The sequence below is a fragment of the Lactuca serriola genome, chromosome 3 (assembly GCF_051521515.1).
Source record: "Lactuca serriola cultivar US96UC23 chromosome 3, Lser_US96UC23_V15, whole genome shotgun sequence".
NCBI classification, from domain to species: Eukaryota; Viridiplantae; Streptophyta; class Magnoliopsida; order Asterales; family Asteraceae; genus Lactuca; species Lactuca serriola.
Window position 1 is genome coordinate 237,178,234 of NC_136410.1, and position 16,205 is coordinate 237,194,438.

A 16,205-nucleotide genomic window follows, 5' to 3' on the forward strand; every position below is an offset into this window, starting at 1 on the left:
GCAAACATTAGTATTGGTCTGAATAGGATATTGGTCTTTTATTGTACATTTTGGTGTAGTTTATGGTTATGTTGGTGTTCACGGCCGTGAACGTGTGTTCGGCCATGAACCCTGTTCATGGCTAGTCTGTTCCTATAAATAGCTTTGTGTCAGTTTTGAGTCAGTGCGTTGTCAGAGAGTTCACGGTGTGAGTGCATGTTCTTCAAGGTGTACCTGACATTTACGATTATATAAACGTGTGCATTGCTTGAGTAATTCCTTCTTCTACTCCATTCTTATTATTGTTTGATCATTGGTTTGGTTCCTAGATTTGGGACTTTACAAATACATGATTTAATTCTATTATGATTTCAATGCATCTGATATCTATCTCACATATTCCTGATAGAATACTTGTCTTCTTGTTTAAAATCCAATACACTGTTCAAGATATTCCTACATAAAACACAATAAAGATAGAGTGGGGTTGAAAATGTATGAAGGAATGGACAATATAAAAATATGGATTAAGTGTACATGGTGTAATGTCCCATTTCAAATGAAAATTTTTATTTTTAAAATAAGGAAAACCATTGTTTTAAAATCAAGATCCAAATATCCGAGTCAGAGTGTATAAAATAAAACAATCTGAAGTCTCAAATCGTAATAATGATGCACATATACAATCAAGCTTTGCCATTCCCACGATCTACTTGAAAATCATTTAATCCACAACTGTAAGCAAAAAAGCATAGTGAGTTCCCCAATATACCACATACAATTCATACACACACAAAGGCTCTTGGCTTTTGTGTCGATCTGCATACATAAAAGTCTCTCGAATCTCGTGTGGATCTGATTGACTGCAACTAACGACTCTCGTAGATGTCCACTCAAGACTAACAACTCTAGTGCATGTCTAGTCATCCCTGCGGTTAATGGCTCCGTGCACATCAAACCCTAAACGTGAATACTCTAGGCTCGTAACTCTCGTACTGATCCACTGTTCGCTCCCTAAACATAAACATATCAACATATCATACTATCTAACAATCAAATAATCAATGAGAAAAATATTATGTAAAGTAACACCTTATGATATCATAAGTTAAACACATAACATTTTGATCCATCAGCATTAGTGCCAACGAGTCGACAGTACCAACGCCATCTTTACAAGTTCAAAAACATCTGCTTATAGTATAGTTGTTTTATTTTATTCTTTTGTATATTAGGCAATTATTATAGATAAATATAGAATAGATCAGATCTCGTATCTTGAAGATAAGATCGGTTCTTAGTATAGATTAGATACAATCCCGTCAATTAAGGGATATACATGTATAGATTAGTATATATACTACATTAGGGTAAACCCTAATGTAGAGAGATCGAGTTCTTTTGTTCGTGGCTTTGTGTCAATTGTCTTTGTTGCAAACCTCGTCTTCTTGATGAAGACAAAAAGTACAAGGACTAAATGTTAGAGTTCAAATTCTACATTTGCCTTGCAAATACATACATTTCGAAATTAACCTGGTTTCACACCCTAACATGATTAGACCTATTTTGACTTCTCATTATATACATTTCGAACCCTATAATCTCCCCCTTAGTGAGAAAGGACGAAATCATGCCATTAGCGTCATAGTCTGTAGAAGTACATTGCGAACCTCCATATACCACATAATCGTCTTTTGAGTTTCAGCCTTGTCATCAACTTCATTCCTTTAGCAAGTGTTGATTCGAATAAGAACACTTTGATATTGAGAGTTCGTATAACTCTCCACATCACATACTTGAAACAAGAACTTTTTCATCTTTCCATTCTTGTTATTTCCTTGAAATACAACTCCCAGAGGTTGATGTACAATATCTCCATGTTCAAACTTCTCAATATTGTCCTTGTTGGGTTTTGAGCACTATAACACTCCTATGGTGCACATGCAACCCTAGATGCTTTGGATCTAAGTTTTCTCTAATTATACATGAAATTTCAAATTTCCAAAGCATACATCCTAACTAGCATGCAATTGAAGATATACAACATAAAACCAAGTTAGATGAATAGCTCTTGATGTAGCTTTTAGTTCTTGGCCTTTAAAATCCTTAGCACCTCAAATGTGATGCCTCTATTGTGTAACAAACACCAAATGCAAGAGGTGGCTTATGAGGAGAGGCTAGACAAAACTAAAATCGATTATAGTTCTTCTTTAGAATGCATGAGCCGATTTTAGGGGTTAAGGGGATGTTTTTTAGTGTGGGAAAGCCTAGGGTTACATCCATGCAAAACCTAATTCACCATGAGCCTTCATATTTCTTAGGCCCTTTGGGTTTAAACCTTCATGGACTATCATATAGGTTTAGCCCATCCTAATCAACCATGGATCATTAGCTCATACTATAAGTATTTCTTATTTACTTAATCAGTCCCCGTAAATTTAATCCTTCTCTTTTGATCACTAAATTAATTCCAAATCAATTAATATATTATACTTATAATATACTAATAAATCATAAATAACCTCTTCCTCAAAGTCTCCCACTTGGATAAGTCTAATAGCTATAACATCCGATGCAACTTCAAAATCCAATTAGTAATCGTAGCTCTCAAAAGCCGCTGTCAAACTCTAACCAAGTCAGTGACGCGTCCTTTAGATAAGGGATTGTATAATCCTCTGTTCTTCAAGATATCATGCAGAAAAATACATGGAACATAGTCATACTTATTGTCCTGCAGTCTATTTCCTGATTTCTGATTTTTTGACATAGAACTTAATTGAACACATCAATTGAGTCCTGACCGGGCTTGACACATAAGCCAAAACAAAATCATCGAGGGGCCTAAGATATCGCTTTTAATCCTCTTAGGATAAAAGGAACAGATAAAATTTGACTTATATGCTTGTACTAACTACTCGTTAAATCATGCACAAAAATACGTTTTATAACATCAAGTTATTGATTCGTTTTCATACCATCAATGCACAACCAACTTATTGTCAACAAATCATATATCCTGGTTTGAAGACTATATGATATTATCATCTCACAATCACTCGTGATGAATTCCATGAAGTGATTCAGGTGAGCGTGGATTTAACCAAATACTCAAATCTTATTTCAAGAGCACTCATGAATGTTGTAGCATACTTTTTCTATGTCTAACACCTTAGACAATCTACAAGCCAATTCATAACAGTCTAGCGTCATAACCTACTTCCAAAGTATGATCGACTGTGGATAGTTTGAATAATTTTATTATTTTGGAAGTCAAAACATGCAAAAGTAAAACAATAGTAAACAATTGACACAAGATGGTAACTTTACTTATAAAGATAACTCCTTTTATTCAATCATCAATTGTCAATTAAATTTTAGCTATTACAAGTTTCTAAATATTTATCTAATCACTAAAACTAATATCGTCCTTCAGCCCGATACTCTTAGCAAGCTGTAAGTGCTTAACCCTACTCAGTCCCTTTGTAAGGAGATCTGCTAGGTTATCCTCTAACGATACCCTCTTTACTATGAGGAGTCATTCTTCTACTCGATGTCTTATGAAGTAGTATTTTCTATTGATATGCCTGGATCTTCCATGATCTCTCGGTTCCTTGGTTAATACGACCGCTCCTTCAATATCGCAAAAAATCTCCATAGGCTCCTTTATGGATGGTACAACTCCAAGGTCTCCGATGAAGTTTTTCAACCATATCGCCTCCTTCGATGCTTCACTTGCTGCTATGTACTCTGATTCGCATGTTGAATCAGCTACAGTCTCCTACTTGGAACTTTTCCATGTTACTACTCCTCCATTTAGGGTAAACACCCAACCCGACTGAGAGCGCAAATTATCTCTGTCGGTTTGAAAACCGGAATCACAATATCCTGTCAATCTCAAGTTATCACTCCCACCGAGGTTAAGGGCCCAGTCCTTAGTCCTCCGCAGGTACTTAAGAATGTTTTTACTACCGTCCAGTGAGCCCTACCAGGGTTCCCTTGATATCCACTAACGATGCTCAAAGTAAAAGCCACATCAGGGCGAGTACACGTCATAGTGTACATGATTGATCCAACAGCGGAGGCATATGGTACTTGACTTATATCCGCTATTTTTCATCAGTTCTCAGACTCTAAGCCTTGCTTAGTTTGGTATTGCTCTGGATAGGAAAGTCACCTTTCTTGGAATTCTCCATGTTGAAACGTTTCAACACCTTACCCAAGTAGGTACTTTGACTAAGTCCTGCTAGTCTTTTACTCCTGTTTCTCAATATCCTTATCCCTAGAATGTAAGCAGCTTCCCCAAGTTCCTTCATAGAGAAACACTTCCCAAGACAGGATTTCACCTCCAGCAAGGTTGGGATGTCGTTTCCTATGAGCAGTATGTAATCTACATACAATACCAGAAAGCTAACTATACTCTCATTAGCTTTGACATTTACACAAGACTTATCCTCGCTTCTCAAAAATCAGAACTCTTTTACTTTCTCAACGAAACAAAGATTCCATCTGCGAGATGCTTGTTTCAATCCATAAATGGATTTCTCAAGCTTACATACTCTATTAGGGTACTCTGCACTAACAAAACCCTCTGGCTGACTCATGTATACATCTTTAGCCAACTTCCCATTAAGGAAAGTGGTTTTGACATCCATTTGCCATATTTCATAATCAACAAATGCAGCTATGGCTAGCATCACCCTAATAGATTTGATCTTCACTACTGGTGAGAAGGTCTCATCATAGTCAACTCCATGAGTTTGAGTAAAGCCCTTTGCAACCAATCATGCCTTATATGTATGTACTTTCCCATCCATGTCGGGCTTGTTCTTGAAGATCCATTTGCACGCGATTGTCTTGCGACCTGGCACATTTTCAACCAAGTTCAATACTTCATTGTCATACATGGACTAAATCTTGTTGTCCATCGCCTCTTTCTATTTTGCAGAGTCAGGGCCTGACATGGCTTCCTTGTAGTTATTAGGTTCATCCAAATTTATCAATGTACTATCACTGATAAACGTATCACCTTAAGTTGTTATATGAAAACCATAATACACAGGCGGAACACTAACTCTACTGGAACGTCTCAGAGGTACGGACTCGTCAATCGGTTCAATAGGACTTTCCTCCTCGGGTTGAGCACTAATGGTTGAGTTTCCTTTATCACTTAACTCTTGAAGCTCTTCAAGGTGAATTTTCCTCTCACTGTCCTCTTGGCATATCAGTTCCTTCTCTCAGAAAACCCCTCTCCTCACAACGAATACAATATTGTCACTCGTTTTTTTAGAAGAGATGCCCAAAGGACTTCTACGGGTAGCCGATGAAAATACATCTCTCACTACGAGGTTCGAGCTTGTTGTGAGTCTCTCGTCTGACGAAAGCCTCGCAACCCCAAACTTTGATATATGCTAATGAGGGAACTTTCCCCGTCCACATCTCGTGAGGTGTTTTGGCAACCTTTTTGGTTGGGACTAGATGAAGGATATGGGCGGTTGTCACTAAGGAATACCCCAGAATGAGATAGGTAACGAAGCTCGACTCATCATGGAATGAACCATGTCCAACAAGGTTCGATTGCGCCTCTCAACCACACCATTCAACTACAGTGTCCTAGGTGGCATCAACTATGAAACAATTCCACATTCCTTAAGATAGTCGTGAAACTCAATACTAAGATACTCACCACCTCGATCGGATCGGAGCATCTTTATCTTCCTACCAAATTGATTCTCCACTTCTTTCTTAAACTCTTTGAACTTTTCAAAGGTTTCTAACTTATGCTTGATTAAGTAGATATAGCCATATATGTTGTAATCATTAGTAAAAGTCACATAGAAGAGGTTAGCATCCCTTGTGGTAGATCTGAAGGGTCCACACACATCGGTTTGTACATGATCCTACAAAGCTTCACCCCTTTCAAAAGTATTAGTGAAGGGTGGATTGGTCAACTTTCTAAGCAAACAAGATTCGTAAGTGTCATCCGAATTCAAGTCGAATGACTCCAAGAATCCATCCTTTTGGAGTTGGGCTATGCGCTTCTTGTTGGCATGTTCAAGATGACAATGCCACAAGCATGCCTTGTCTAAACCATTGGATGAATCAATATTCAACACATTATTTCCTAAGTTATCTACAACCATCACAATTTCAAATATACCAATACAAGGCAATGCTTTAAAGTAAAATACACCATTATAGAAAGCATTAATAGAACCAATTTCCTTATCAAATGAAAATATAAAACCTTGTTTATACAAACCATGAAAGGAATTAATATTTCTCGCTATATCAGATGAGTAACAACAATTATTAAATTCTAAATTTAACCCACTACTAAGAAATAAAGAATAAAATCCAATCTTGGTGACATCCAACAGTTTCCTATTCCCCATGATTAAGTTTATCTTCCCGTGCTCCACATCCGTACTTCCTTTTAGTCCCTGGAAATCAGAACAAATGTGAAATCCACAACCTGTATCAAGGACCCAAGAATTAGCATGGATGATTTATTAGGTAGAATAGTGTAAATACATGCGAAGGTTGGCTTTATCTTCCCATCCTTTATATCCTGCAAGTATTGGGGCAGCTTCGTTTCCAATGCCCTTTTTCGTGACAATGGAAGCACTCTGCTTCCTTTAGATGTAGAGGACTTAGCAGGACCACCTTTGGATCCACTAGAAGAGGATCCATCATGGGAATTTCCCTTATAGCTCTTAGAAGGAAACTTCCTCTTCTTTCCCTTCCCATATCCAATTTCCAAGACAGGAGCAGCAACAGTATGAGCGAGTACAACAGCCTTGCCTTTCAAATTACTTTATGCATTTCTTAGTAGGCCTTGAAGCTTGCTTAGAGTGACTTCCTCCTTGTTCTTATGATAAGTCATACGAAACTGATCATAACAGGGAGGCAAAGAATGTAGGATGATGTCAATAGCCAGCTCTTCATCGAAGTTCACATTCAACTTCAGCACGCGGTCCACAAACCTCTGCATCTTTTGCAAGTGGGTCGTGATGGACTCTCCATCCTTCATTTTGGTTGTAATCATGGAGGCAATGATCTCATAGCTTTCCTGCAGAGCACTTTGATGGTACCTTTCCATCAAATCTTGGTGCATCTCGAAGGGCCAGAAGTCCTCATAGGACTTTTGAAGCTCAACAGTCATGGTAGCAATCATAATGCACGACACCTTTGTCGCGTCCCTCTCATGAACCCTATATTCGTCAGTTTGCTCGGGAGTAGAATTTGTTCATCAATCTCCTTCATCTCTTTATCGAGGACATATTCTTTACCCTCGTAGCGAAGGGCCATACGAATGTTTCGAATCCAATCATTAAAGTTTCACACATCGAAGATACTTTTCCTAATTAAGTTCATGAGGGAGGATGAGCTAGAAAGGTTGGAGCCTGAAGCATTGTTTGGGATAGACATCTGAAAAGGAAAAAAGAATAAGTTTATATTGTTGGGTTTTGAGCACTATAACAATTCTTAAGTTCACATGCAACCCTAAATTCTTTGGATCTATGTTTTCTATAATTATACATGTATTTTCTTCTTCCAAAGCATTCACCCTAGCTAGCATACAATTGAAGCTATATATATATATATATATATATATATATATATATATATATATATATAACATAGTTATGATGCTTACCTCTTGAGTAGGGTATAGTTCATGACCATTGGAAACTTGAGCACCTCAAGTGTGATGCCTCTAATGGTTCACAAACTCCAATATGCAAAAGAGATTCTAAGAGAATAAGTTACTTGTCTTTCTTGAAGGTCCAACCGATTTTGATGCATGGAGGGAATATTTATAGTTGTGGCAAGTGTTAGGGTTACACTTTGCAAACCCTAATGATCCATGACTTTCCATATTCCTATGATCTATGGGTTTAACCTCCATAGACTATCCATAAGTTATAATATTGGTTTAGCCCACTTACATAATCATGGATCACTTAGCCCATACTATAAGTATCATTGATTTACATAATCAATCCCTCCATATTTAATTTGTCTCTTTTGACCACAAAATTTAATTCCAAATTAATTCTTGGACAATACTGTAACACCAATCAAATTTAGTTCAAAAATAAATTGATCAATAATCATGATTGGGAAGAACCAAGTGGTAGAGATTGTAACAAGGTTTCCAAAAATATAAAGAACACTAAAATCCGAGTTATAACGAAGAAGTTATGACCAATTGAAGATCCGCGACAAAACCGGTAAAACACTGTTCAGTGTAAAAACTGAGTTTTCAATAAAAGACTTTTTAGCCTTAACAATCTAAATGAAATTTGTAGTTTATGTTAAACCGAGAACTTTCATAAAAAGAACGCCAAAATCTGACTTCGTATGAGGAAGTTATGATTTTTCTAAGTTTTAGTATAGCAGTGTACAACTAAAAACTCGAAATAAAGACAGAATGATTTTTAGCTGAGACAACCTAAATGAGAATTGAAGGTCTCGTCAATAGTAGTACAACGGTCAAAAGACAGACAAAAACGGACGTCGGATGAAGAAGTTATGAATTTTTAACGGATTTTCCTGTCCAGGTATGTTAAAAATAATAATATTAAAAATAAACTCAAAATTAGCCGACGAAGACTAAACAAAAGTCGTAGAGTATAATTTTATCTACGCATGCATATAAAGAACGTCAAAAACGGAGTTCGTATGCAAAAGTTATGAATTTTGCAAGTTTTTGGCACAAAAATCGAAAAATGTTGAAAACCAGGAAAAATCGCATGGTCACCCTTCTGCCACGTCACCTCGCATGCGAGGCCTCCTCGTGTCAGACACGTGTTCGCTGCTGATTGGACCGAAACTGCGCATGGCGCCTCCTGATTTGATCGAAGTTAGACCCTCTCCTGATCCGTCGCACGCCTCGCACCGGTGGCACCTTCCGAACCTCGCATCGCTGGCACCGACATCGGCCTCGTGGACTTCACTGATGATGTCACGTGGCTGCTGACTCACCCCTCGGACCGCACCCTCGCACCCCTATATAAAGGGTGCAAGACTTCTCAGATTTTTGATGTTTTTCACCCAAAATTTCACCCTTCTTCATATTTTCACCCCCTAAACTTTCTTACGACCCCCAAGGCCCCGATATCGTATCTAAAACCCGAAGCAAGCTCGAAGCCCCCAAATTCTCGAGAAGATAACCTCTTTCCAGTCGAAGTGCTGCCCGCATAAAGCCTGGTTTTTACTAAAAAACGCACGGTTTCTTCGAGAAAGATCATCTATAGAAACGAAATGCTGCCCAAATCACCACTTATCAAGTGAGTTCATACCCCTATAATATACCTTTTTAATGGTTTTAAAATGCTTTTTAGGGGGAAAATACAAGTTGAACATAGTCTAAATTGTGTTAATAATTGTATGTAATAATAATTACACAAAGGATTTCCTTATGCTTTTAAGTATTTCCAAATACTTCCAAAATGACTTAAAGCCATGTTAAATCTTTAAAGTCATGTGAACTCTTTTATTACTGTTAAATTCTATGAAAGAGGTTCTATAAAATATTTCAAGTTATAATTATCAATATCATATTCATATATGTATAAGTATATAAATAAAACTTAAAAGGGCTGAGGACTAAAGAGTTGCCTTATCTCCTTTTCCTTATTTGGATGTGGATTTTAGGTGATGTTAATTGTCCGAAAGTTGTTTCCTTCTTAATTATATACATTATACATATGGGAATATAAAACGTTACTTCAGTTGGTATCATTACCTTTGTATCATGCTGAGCAAAGAGGTACGTTCAGGAGAGAACATGCTAATCACGTAGAACGTATAAATTATAATAGGTATAATTTATGATTTAAAACTAAATATACAAGTATGATTCACGATTATATACTTTTTATTCCAAGGAAATTACTAACAATTCATTTATCTATACCAAGATATGTATAATACTTTTAGTATATGGATAATCTATTAAAGAAGTAATAATACATCATACCGGGTTTGTATTAACAAGGGTAATATACAACATACCAGGGTTAGCAATCACGGGGTAATAATACATCGTAATCTCGTTGAAATAATATATTTGTGAGACTCTTCATGGTGTACTTATCTAAGTATGACCTTAAGTCCTGACTTATTAACCAGAATCTCCTGGAAGGAGAGCGTGAATTTGTGTATAGATCTATATAGGACTGACAATTTTGCACCTTCACTGTTCACTACCGTTTGGCCGGCAGGCCTAGGGTGACAAATGTCATATCGTTTCCGACGCCTAAAGAACGTCGCATCAGGCACATCAGTCATATTAGTATGGTTAATAGAACTCACATGGATAAAACAATGAGTAAATTACTTAGTAATATACTTCTCTTAAAACAGTAAGAAAAATTACATCCTGACCAAATATACCTTCTTTTAGTTTTTACTTACAGTAAAAACTACGTATCATGAAATCAAGTATGGCAAACATACTTGTACTTTTGGTTTTGGAACATTTAAAACCAAAATGCAGTATTATGGATAATATAATATTTTCCAGGATTAATACTAATGTTTTACTGTAGAAAAGATATAACTAAGAATACTTTTACAAATGAAATGGTTTATGGGATTAAACTACTTTTACAAATGAAACGGTTTATGGGATTAAACTACTTGTACAAATGAAACGGTTTATGGGATTAAACTACTTATACAAATGAAACGGTTTATGGGATTAAACTACTTTTACAATTGGAACTTAGTCATTCACTCTCTGTAAACTAGTATAACATAAAGGGAATTTAGTGGTTAATTCTATAATTCCTTAGTTTTTACATCAGAGTTATACATAAGTAATATCTGATTGACAGTGAAATGTGTGACTTCCTCCTTACTTCCTGTTCCTTGTTTGGTTGTGGGCTTAGGGCAGATACACCCATTTACTGTCCATTCGATATTAGGTTACATATAATTAGTATAAACTAAGTAATTGTAGAGGGAACTATTGAGGTTATCAGTTTATCACCTCAGGAAATATAGGATTTTCTGGACGAACCAACGAACTTTTCCAAGAACTTAGAGTATACTTTAAAGAACTAAAATACTTATGAACTCACCAGCTTAAACGCTGATCTACTCTTTCAAAATAACTTGTATTCTCAGGAATCCAATAGACAAGTACACTCCCGAAACTTTTGAGAAGACTACCTAGTACCGTACTGCAACTCTTGTCTTCTACTGTACCTACTTTGGTGTTTGAATATGTAATGTTTAAACACTTATGTAAAACTTCTACTTATTAATGCAATGGTTTTTGTACTTTGCTTACTATATTGCATGTGTTGTGACACTTACATGAAGTCCTCCGCCCCCGAACGTTTCCGCCATTCTGGTTTGGGGGTGTGACAAATACTAATTAAATAACCATATTAATATATTATACTTATAATATTAATAAATCGTAAATAACCTTATTCTCATAAAACTATCCTATCAAATTACACTGGTGAAGGCAACCCGAAAGGACCATGCTACTATTGGGTCAAATACATACCAGTTATAGTTGTGGGCTTAGACACCAAATCCAATAGTCTCCCACTTGGATAAGTCTAATAACTATAGCTGCCTATGTTACTTCAGGATCTGACTTAGAAATCACAAGCTGCCAAAAGTCGTTGTCAACTCTGACCCAGTTAGTGACGCATCCTTTAGATAAGTAATCATATAATCCTCTGTTCTCAAGATATCAGCTGGACAAATAGATGGAACAATGTCATACTTATTGTCCAACAATTTGTTTCCCAATTTCCAATTCGTCTTACATAGAACATAACTGAACACATCAATTTAGTTCTGAACGACCGACACATAGTAAAATCAGAATCATCGAGGGGCCCAAGATATCGCTTTTCATCCTCTTAGGACAAAAGGGAACATATAAACTTAGACATTATATGTTTACACTAACTACTCATTAAATCATGCACAACGATACATTTTATAACATCAAGTTACTAATGTGTTTTCGTATTATCAATGCAAAAGTAATTAATAGTCAACAACTCATATATCTAGGTTTGAAGACTTATATGATATTATTGTCTCATGATCACTCGATATAAATTCCGTGAAGTGATTCAAGTGATCGCGGGTTTATCCAATACTCAAATCTTATTTCAGAAGTACTCATGACAGTCTTATTTCATACTTACTTGCAACATATGATCGACTGTGGATGTTTTGAACAATCTTATTATTCGGGAAGTCAAAACATGCAAAGTGAAACACAAGAATAATACTAATCATATATGGCTCCAAAACTTGTGAGCGTAAGTAAAACACCTTTTATTTAATCACCATATTGATTACTCATTATTCATTGTATAATGTTTCGATTGATCAACTTAATACTTGAATTAAAACAATAGCTATGCCATGCTCCAAGAATGCACACTACGTTTGTCTAAACAATAGTTATGCCATGTTCCAAGCATGCACACTATGTTTGTATATGGTCCTTACTTTGTGAAATAGATCAACTGAACACATCTTCAATGAAACTCATTTCACAATTCCAAATCTTTATCACCAGTATAAGAATTTCCAAATTCTCGTCATTGCCAAAATGTGTTAGATTCTAAACTATCATTCAATGATTCCTTTGTAATGTCTAGGTACCAAAAGTCATGGAGACTTGACCAACGATATTACAAAATGTGCCTTTGGAGATTGTTACATGACAATTCCATGGAAATAAAGTCTCAAATTCAAAGTACATTCCTTTGAACATCCTTCTTGAATAAAAGTTTCTAACTTTCTCATCTATTCTTCAACTCCCAATATGGAAACATTCCATATTTTCCATACGAGAATTCATTATTAATAGACTCTTGTCTATTCATAATAATGTCAATACGGTCCATCCATTACTATACTTCCAATTGTACTTAAGCAAACAACCCTTCGTGAACCTTAGATTGTCCTTAACAATTGTTTAACTACTTTAGTGATATCCGGTTCTAGTTCTTTTTCCTCTTAATGTCCTAGGAATTTGGAAAGTTTTAGAACAAATAAATATTATAGTACATGTAATCGACCCTATACCCGAAGCATATTGGACACGATTCATAAAGACATGATACCTAACCAATCTTTTGCTACAATATTTCTATTTTCCATGTTATTATAATTCGAATTATGAAAAGGGATGCTGTAATCATAATCAAATTTTGAGAACGCAATTAACATAATCATGACTAAAATTTGATTAAAATCTCACAATCTAAGCATTTAGATTTGAAATGAAGTATAATTTCCTCTCCCTTAATTATAGCAAAACAACTTTTCAAACTCTGCAACTTGCAAATTGAAACTTTTGTTTTCTATAATTAACATTGCTAACTTGCAACATTTACCATAACTGATTATGCTCCTACTCGCATAATAATTATTATCTTACTAGCATAATACTTATGCTCCCACTAGCTTTGACATGTAGTCAGAAATCAGCTGGACTTCTAGAAATCAATACTTATTGACTTTCATTACCAAAGTTTAGATTTCTGACACGAGATGCTTTGAAAAGACTTTATCTAGGCTCTCAAGCTCATACACCTTTCCTTAGATAGATCACATGTGTTTCAAAACTATTTTAGAACTTACACCAATAAGTCTCAAATGTTTATACCTTTTATAATTACTGACAATTTGAATTATGAAAAGGGATGCCGTAATCATAATCAAATTTGAGAATGAAAATATCACAACTGCTATCTCCTTAAAATCTACTTAGTGAAAGTGTTTCCTCACCATCATTTTCATGATTCGGAGAGAAACCATATGACACTTAGGTTTTATGGTGTATGTGTTCCTATCCCTGTGAATTTGTCAAACCATAATCAAAAGACAAGATTAGTGACAAATCCAAACTCTTATGGACTGAACATGTTTTAATCTTAATTTCATGCCACTTGGTAGCACAAGGGTCTACCATGTCTTTCAAGTTGTTAAGCAGTTTACCTTGACTGTTCAATGAAACTTTCATTGATCCAGGTGCTTTGCCTTATGCAAACAAATGAGAACTCAGAGAACTCACATGCATAGTCAACTTTGATTGGAATGAGCACAAAAATAAGAATATATCAACACGTTAGGTTACAAACCTCAAGTCGTGTGCTAGTGATAAACAATAGGTTTTTATTATTGATTAGTTCTTGAAACTTGTCAAGGTCTATATGACTCAAACTGTCCTCTTGACATATAAGACTCTCTTGTCAATAATCCTTCCTTGACAAACAAATATTCAAGAGTTAGTACGGATTCTTATCAAGACAAACACTTCACACAATTGGTCATAGTTGGTCTTTGTCTTATCCAAGACATCACAACTTACCAATTTCAAATGTACAATAGTAAGAACCATTTTACTCTACATTTGACAAGTCTTTTAAACCTTTCTTAAGATTATGTCACTCAAATTATGATCTTGGAGTATGACTCTAAGAATTGTTTTGGAACGAAGTATGACTCATCTTATTGATTTAACCATTTTAACAATTTATGAATCCTATTCTTAGTGCACTAAAATGTATTTTGAGGGTCAATTGTGATATTGTTTTCCATAATAATGAATATGCTCATAAAACACGATACTAAAGTACTCTCCCATCTTTTCATATTAGAGAAACTTTTATCCTTCTGCCTAATTTGATTCTACTCATTCGTTCCGCTATACATTGAAACTTTTCCAATGTTTCAGAATTATGCTTAAACTTGTAAGCATAACCATATTTACTAAACTTTTGTAAATCATGATGAATAATCTTTTCATTCCTTGTGGTGGACTTGACTAGTGCACAAGAATGTGTAATCGATCCGTTAGTCCTTCACTTGAATCACATATACATGTGATCAAGGAACTAGTCCTAATTTGCCAAAGATAAATTCTTATTCATCATACAATACAACTTGCATGACTCCAAGTTTCTGTTCAATTGAAACTTGGGTGATGAGAGTCTTTCTTTATTTGGTAAATTTTGACACTACCACAAACGAAAGAATCAAATCCATATTGCTAAAATTAGAAACATACAAACACCAATTTTCAAAAATCCCATTGCAAGGATATATAATAAAATAAAACAAAACAAATTTTTATTTCTTTATAAAATGCGGAAATTTTTTTCCTTATAATGCAACTTCAAATGAAAACTATGCTATTACAAGTTTCTAAGCAATCTATCATAAATCCTAAGTAGCAGCTCAAAAATCCGATTTTCGAACTATGCGATCGAAATCCATCTTCGTGGTCAGATTTAGCATACTCTTACTTTTAAGCTTCCTTCCCTTTGCTTGATCCATCAAAATGCGACCTTGTCACATTATATATTAAGAATCAACAATTAGGAACTTAATAAAGTTAGACAGTAGACTTACCTGGAGCAGAATCATACAATCAGATTAAACTTCTCAGGTAGTTAGGGCAGCTTCGCTTCCAATGTCCCATTTCTTGGCAGTAGAAACACACAGGCTCACATGGAACAGTCTCAGAATTGTACTTTCTCTTATGATCAAAATTTTTGACCATGGCCAATTCCTTTCCTTTAGGAGAAGGAATATTTTCTGGGATGTCCATGTCAGCTTGGGATGTAGATCTTCCAGTCAGATTTGCTTGACCATTGCGCCAAATCATTGCTGATTCAGCAACAATTAGCAAATAGGTGAGATCAATTAGAGTCATGTTGTGATTTGTCACATAGTAGTCTTTAACAAACTCACTATATGACTTAGGAAGTGACTGAAGAACCCAATACATACATGCCTTCTATGTCTAAGACATAAGTATATATACAAGCCTTCCATCTTTGTGTTTACTATTCAATAGAAATTAAGTGATCTTGAACTTTTCAAGTCTTCGAGCTTGTGGGTCAGGGAGAATAATTGGAGGAGGTGGAGGAAGTGATGTATGATTTTCACTTCCATGATCCAATCGTGGAACATCATCTTTGGAATGAAAGCTTATTCTAGAAGATTTGGGAAGACCATAGTTGTTTGAGGCAGACATCTACAAGGGAGAAATTCAAGTTAGTTGATTTAAGTCCTTAATATATCACCCAAATGAAATATTATGGCTAGGACCCAACACAATAATTTACAATTCGGAAGAGGGATGCCGTAATCCGATTGTAAACTATTTGAAGGTAGGTAAATGACGATTTACCAATTTCCAACACGAAAAACGAAAAAGGAAACTT